Raw genomic sequence first — 7,568 nt, forward strand, 5'->3', positions numbered from 1 at the left:
AAATGAGCCCTCTTGGAAATTTACACGAGCATCCCTTCCATAACAACCATATATGTCCCCATGGTATAACTTACAACGCCTACCCTCTGGCCCTGGGGGGCGGTGTCGACACCAGAGTTTTTTGTTATCAGAACTTTGAACTATTTTTAACAAAATGTCCATCTCAAAATTTTTATCTGATGCATTTAGGGCGTGGAAGAGGGAGGGGGGCTAGTTCTCCAATCTTTTTTGACTCTTAAATAGTGAACAAGAACTTTCAATTTACAATCAAATGAGTCCTCTCTGAAGTTTATACGAGCATTTCTTCCATAAGAACTATATATGCCCCTAGAGCATTACTCATAACGCCTGCCTCCGGGCCCTGGCGGGTTCCATCGACACAGGAATTTTTCTTATCTGACCTTTGAACTATTTTTAATGAAATGGGTATTATAAAAATTTTATCGGATGGGCTTGGGAAAAAAGGGTGTGTTTTTGGGGTAAGGGAGGGGGCTAGTTGCCCTCGGGTATCTTTTGGGATGGGAGGGCACCCCCTAGGTGCCCTCCCATCTCTTTTGACTCTTAAAAATAGAACTAGCACTTTCAATTTCCAATCAAATGAGCCCTATTTGAAGTTAATACGAGCATCCCTTCCATAAGACCCATAGACCCCCAAGGCACCACTTACAACACCTGCCCCTGGGCCCAGGCGGGTTGTGTCGACACCAAAATTTCTGTTATATGATCTTTGAACTATTTTTAAATAAATAGCTATCTTAAAATTTTTATTGGATGCATTTGGAAAAAAGACATTGGAGAGGGGGGAAGGTGGTTACCCTCCAATGTCTTTTGACGCTTAAAAAGTGAACCAGAACTTTCAATTTACAATTAAATGAGCCCTATCTGAAGTTTATACGAGCATTCCTTCCATAAGAACCATACATGTCCCCAGGGCATAATTTATAACCCTTGCCCCTGAAGACTGTAAGGGGAGTGTCCTGCTCAAACATATAATTTCCAGAACTTTAAACAATGTTAAACAAAATGGCTATATCATAATTTTTATTGGATGTGTTTGGGGAAATGGTGGACGTGGAAGGGGTGTCAATTGCCTTAGAATCACTTTCGATTATTAAAAAGGGAACTAGCCATTTAAATTTCCAATCGAATTAACCCTTTCTGAGGTTTCTACGACAACGTTGTCTATACAAAACCTTATAAGCCCCGAGGGCTCTTGGAGAGTTGTCCTGAATTTTCAACTACGTTGAACAAAATGGCTATCTGAAAATTTTGATTGGATGTGTTTGGGGAAAAGGTGGGCGCGAGAGGGTTAGTTGCCCTCAAATTTCTTTCAACTATTAAAAAGGGCACTAGCCCTTTGAATTTCCAATCGAATTAGTCCTTTTTGAAGTTTCTACGACAAAGATTTCTATAAAAACCTTATATGCCCCCAGGGCATAACTTATAACCCTTGCCCTGAGGGCCGTAGAGGGAGTGTCCTCCTCAAAAAGTATACAACACCTGCCCTTGGGCCCTGGGAGGCTGTTTTGACCCATTAGTTTTCGTTATATGGTCTTTGAACTATTTAAAAAAAAAGCTTCCTCAAAAATCTTATCGGATGGGTTTAAGGAAAAGAGTGCGTGGAGGGGTTGGGGGCTAGGTACCCTACAATCTCTCTTTTGACTCTTAAAGATTGAACTAGAACTTTCAATTTCCAATCAAATGAGGCCTCTTTGAAGTTTATACGAGAATCCCTTCCATAAGAGCCATATATGCCCTCAGGGAATAACTTACAACGCCTGCCCCAGGACCCTGGGGGGTTCTGTCGACACCGGAATTTTTGTTATATGATCTTTTAACTAATTTTAACAAAATGGATGTATTAAAATTTTTATTGGATGCGTCTGGGAAAAATGCATTTGGGAGGGGGAGTGGGGTAAAGCTGGCTACCCTCCAATATCCTTTGACGCTTAAAAAGTGAACTAGAAATTTCAATTTCCAATCAAATGAGCCCACTCTGAAGTTTATACAAGCAATCCTTTCATAAGAACCATATATGTCCCCAGGGCATAAATTATAACCCGTGCCCTGAAGACTGTGGGGGAGTGTCCTGCTCAAACATATAATTTCCAGAACTTTCAACAACGTTGAACAAAATGGCTATATCAAAATTTTGATTGGATGTGTTTGGGGAAATGGTGGGCGTGGAAGGGGTGTCAGTTTTCTTAAAATCACTTTCGACTATTAAAAAAGGGAACTAGCCACTTAAATTTCCAATCGAATGAGCCCTTTGTGAAGTTTCTACGACAACGCTGTCTATTCAAAACCTTATATTCCCCCAGGGAAAAACATACAATCCTTGCCCTTAGGGCTGTGGGGGAGTTGTCATCCTTAAAGACCTAATTTCCAGAACTTAAAACTATGTTTAATAAAATGGCTATCTCAAAATTTTGATTTGATGTGTTTGGGGAAAAGATGGGGGCCAGAGGGGGTTAGTTGCTCTCCAATCACTTTCAACCATTAAAAAGGGCACTAGCCCTTTGAATTTCCAATTGAATGAGCCTTTTTTGAGGTTTCTACGAAAACGCCTTCTATAAAAACCTTATATGCACCCAGGGCATAACTTAAAACCCTTGCACTGAGGGTTGTGGGGGAGTGTCCTCCCCAAAAATATAAATTCTATCTGGAAATCAACTATGCTGAACACAATGGCTATCTCAAAATTTTTATTTGATGTGTTTGGGGAAAAAATGGGCGCGAGAGGGGGTTAATTGACCTCCAATCACTTTCAACTATTAAAAAGGGCACTAGCCTCTTGAATTTCCAATCAAATGGGCCTTTTTTGAAGTTTCTACGACAACGCCTTCTATAAAAACCTCAGTACATGGGATGTGCCGTTCCCTCCTCAAGGCCTTGCTCTTTGCGCTAAATCTTGACTCTTTGTCACAGCTCTACTTTTTAAAATAATAAAACTTTAGCGTAAAGAGCGAGGCTTTGAGAAGGGGACAGCCCTTTTCATGTACGGAAAAATTGCTGTTCCTTTTAAGTTTTAATATCGCTCCTTAGTTTCAGTTAAAAAAAAAAACTTGTTTTATTTTTGTTTAATTTCTGAACTTTTTCAGCTAATACATTTTCGAATTTGGCTCACCATACATAAAACATTAAAATAAAATTAGTATATGAATAAATATATGCCCTGAAATCTCTTTATCATTCTCTAGTGCATTCATATATAAATTACAGTCCTATAATTTTTTTGAATACTTTTAAAACTCATATTCTTCCTCTTCAGAGGCAACAAAATAAAGCTCTGCGTCTATTGAAAAATTGCCTGCCTAGCCTATTTTCTTACCCTGGTAAATCGTCAACAAAAAGTATGTATTAAATTTTAAATATCTTTCCACTGGATCTTTTCTCTTCTTTCCATTCTGTTCTTTATATGATTAAACACGTTCAAGGTCTTTTTCCTGAGTATTTTTATTTGCATAATAATTTTTTTCAGGATGATAATCAGGTTTTGCATGCATATTGGACCCGTGGCAGTTCTGATGTCCTTCAGGCTTTAATAAAATATGAAAGGTCCCGTTTTTCACCAAGGCATAGTATTATATATAATTGGAATAAATTTCATAGTTTTATAGATTTGAATAATTCATTGGTTAATAATAAAATTGGATTAATGAATCACTTAATCAGTAATATTTGATGTTTTTCTCGGATGGTTATGGATGTTCAAGTGAGAATGGAAAAACAGGAACTTTCTCATATTGATGTCTGTTTTCTTGGACGGTTATGTATGTTGGTCAATTTATTTGATGTTTTTCATGGATGTCAACAGCAGTTCATATCTGTTTTATGGCTTTTGTCAGTGAGAATGGAAAAACAGAAACTTTCTCACTTTCATGGATTATTGAGTCATTAATCAAATTGTCTCCGGGGAAGTTAATTAATGTCTGACAGATGACGTCAAGTTAATTAATGTCTTTGATGCATTTCAAAAGAGAATTGTCTCCGGGGCAAAGTTTAGATCACAGATGATGTCATGATTGATTTATCGACATGAAAGGGGAAATAATTTGTTGTTTCTAAAGAGAATTGTCTCCAGCGCGAAGTTTATTAATGTCTGGAGTTCTTCCAGAAGAACTGTCTCTGTGCGAATGTTTAGATCTTAGTGATGAAGTGTTTTAGCGCGGGAATCAGGTTTCCAAATAATTTGAAATGCGCCAGCGCAGAGATGCCAAACAAAAGGAACACGCTGAAATTACGTTTAGGGATTATTTGGGCGAAACCGTTTTAGTCATTTTAGGGAATTATTTCGGCAAAACAGTTAGAGACATTTTAAAAGAAGATTTTACAAAAGGTTTTAGAAGAGAATTTGAGGGTAAAACTCTATGGTCACTATAATACACAAGTTGTATTTTAACAGTGGCGTAAGGTCCCCTACCTCGACCCCAAAGGGTTCCGATCCCCCGACCCCAACCACAAAGGGTTCCAATCCCCCTACCCCAACCCCGAAGGAAGCCACAGGTCCTCAAAGGTCCACCGGGCTCCCAAAGGGCCACCCGGCCCTCAAGGGTCCCCCAGAACCCCCCGGGCCCCAAAGGGCCCCTCCCCCCTTTGGCCCCCAAAGGGCCCCTCTCCCTCCATCTCCCCCCTCCTCACCTTCCCCTCCCCCTCCCCTCCCCTCCCCCTCCTCCCCCTCCTCCTCCTCCCCCTCCCCCATTTTCTAATATTTTTTTGTGCATTGAGACACAGAACGACCCCCTCCCCCCGCCCCCCCCCCCTAAAGGGCCCCCGGCACCCCAAAGGCCTGATTTTTCAAAGTTCATTTTTGAATTTCTTTCGTTGAAATGCAAGGGTTGGAATATTTCAGTTGTGTTTTCTTATGGTTCACAATGACACGGTTTAAATCTCATTTTTTTTCAATGTTCATTTCGAATTTCATACGTTTAAAATAAAGATTTAGAAAATATGAGTAGAGTTTGGTTGTGGTTTAAAGTTCCAAACATCAATTTTATTGTTTCTTAAAATTTATTTTTGAATTTCTTTCGTTGAAATGTAAGAGTTTGAATATTTCAGAAGTGTTTGGTTGTGGTTTACCTTGTCACAGTTACATTCCCTTGATTTTTCAAAGTTCATTTTGAATTTCTGTCGTTGAAATGCAAGAGTTGAAATATTTCAGAAGCGTTTGGTTTTGGTTTACCTTGTCACAGTTACATCTTCGTGATTTTTTAAAGTTTATTTAGAATTGCTTTCGTTGAAATGTAAGAGTTGGAATATTTCACAAGTGCTTGGCTGTGGTTTAGAATGTAAAAGTTAAATTTTCTTTATATTTCTCATTTAATTTTTAATTTATATACTTTAAATTCAAGAGTTTGACTATTTAAGTAGTGTTTTGTTGTTGTTTAAATTGTCACACTTGCATTTTATTGATTTTTCAATGTTCTTTTTGTATTTTTTTCATTGAAATGCAAGAGTTGGATTATTTCACTAGTGTTTGGTTATGGTTTACCCTGTCACAGTTTCATTCTCTTTATTTTTCAAAGTTCATTTTGAATTTCTTTCATTGAAATGCAAGAGTTGGAATATTTCAGTAGTGTTTGGTTGTGGTTTACCTTGTCACAGTTACATTTTAAGGATTTTTCAAAGTTCATTTTGAATTTCTTTCGTTGAAATGCAAGAGTTGGAATATTTAAGTAGTGTTTGGTTGTGGTTTAACTTGTCACAGTTACATTTTCTTGATATTTAAAAGTTCATTTATATTTTCTTTCTTTGTAATGCTAGAGTTGGAATATGTCATTAGTGTTTGTATTTGGTTTACCTTGTCAAAGTTATATTTTCTTTATTTTTAAATTTTAATTTTGAATTTATTTCTTTTTAATGGACGAGATTTTCTATTTAAGTAGTGTGTTTTTGTGGTTTAAATTTTCACATATACATTCTATTGATTTTTCAAAGTTTTTTTTGAAATTACTACGTTGAAATGCGATAGTTGAAATATTTCCGTAGTGTTTGGTTGGAGTTTACCTTGTCACAACTACATTTTCTTGATTTTTCAAAGTTTATCTTGAATTTAATTCGTTGAAATGCAAGAGTTGTAATATTTAAGTAGTGTTTGTATGTGGTTTAACTTGTCACAGTTACATTTTCTTGATTTTTAAAAGCTCATTTTGAATTTCTTTTATTTAATAGCAATAGATGTTCTATGGAAATATCGTTTGGTTATGGTTTACCGTTTAACTTGGACATTGTCATTATTTTTGAATGCTCATTTTTTTGGGAATTCCTTGAAATGTCAAAGTGGGTCTATTTCTGTATCTTATTGCCAAGGTTTACCTAGTAAAGGTTAAAGTTAAACTTTTAAAATTAGTTGATATTGAATTGAGATAGCTTTAAATCAATTGTTGTTCTCTTTCATTATAGTTATGTTCTGGTTTACCTTGTCACAGTTACATTTTCTTGATTTTTCAAAGTTCATTTTGAATTTCTTTCGTTGAAATGCAAGAGTTGGAATATTTCAGTAGTGTTTGGTTGTGGTTTACCTTGTCACAGTTACATTTTCTTGATTTTTCAAAGTTCATTTTGAATTTCTTTCGTTGAAATGCAAGAGTTGGAATATTTCAGTAGTGTTTGGTTGTGGTTTACCTTGTCACAGTTACATTTTCTTGATTTTTCAAAGTTCATTTTGAATTTCTTTCGTTGAAATGCAAGAGTTGGAATATTTCAGTAGTGTTTGGTTGTGGTTTACCTTGTCACAGTTACATTTTCTTGATTTTTCAAAGTTCATTTTGAATTTCTTTCGTTGAAATGCAAGAGTTGGAATATTTCAGTAGTGTTTGGTTGTGGTTTACCTTGTCACAGTTACATTTTCTTGATTTTTCAAAGTTCATTTTGAATTTCTTTCGTTGAAATGCAAGAGTTGGAATATTTCAGTAGTGTTTGGTTGTGGTTTACCTTGTCACAGTTACATTTTCTTGATTTTTCAAAGTTCATTTTGAATTTCTTTCGTTGAAATGCAAGAGTTGGAATATTTCAGTAGTGTTTGGTTGTGGTTTACCTTGTCACAGTTACATTTTCTTGATTTTTCAAAGTTCATTTTGAATTTCTTTCGTTGAAATGCAAGAGTTGGAATATTTCAGTAGTGTTTGGTTGTGGTTTACCTTGTCACAGTTACATTTTCTTGATTTTTCAAAGTTCATTTTGAATTTCTTTCGTTGAAATGCAAGAGTTGGAATATTTCAGTAGTGTTTGGTTGTGGTTTACCTTGTCACAGTTACATTTTCTTGATTTTTCAAAGTTCATTTTGAATTTCTTTCGTTGAAATGCAAGAGTTGGAATATTTCAGTAGTGTTTGGTTGTGGTTTACCTTGTCACAGTTACATTTTCTTGATTTTTCAAAGTTCATTTTGAATTTCTTTCGTTGAAATGCAAGAGTTGGAATATTTCAGTAGTGTTTGGTTGTGGTTTACCTTGTCACAGTTACATTTTCTTGATTTTTCAAAGTTCATTTTGAATTTCTTTCGTTGAAATGCAAGAGTTGGAATATTTCAGTAGTGTTTGGTTGTGGTTTACCTTGTCACAGTTACATT

Source organism: Artemia sp. Qi Xiang Cuo, chromosome 10, assembly GCF_049724085.1.
Source record: "Artemia sp. Qi Xiang Cuo chromosome 10, ASM4972408v1, whole genome shotgun sequence".
Classification (NCBI taxonomy): domain Eukaryota; kingdom Metazoa; phylum Arthropoda; class Branchiopoda; order Anostraca; family Artemiidae; genus Artemia; species Artemia sp. Qi Xiang Cuo.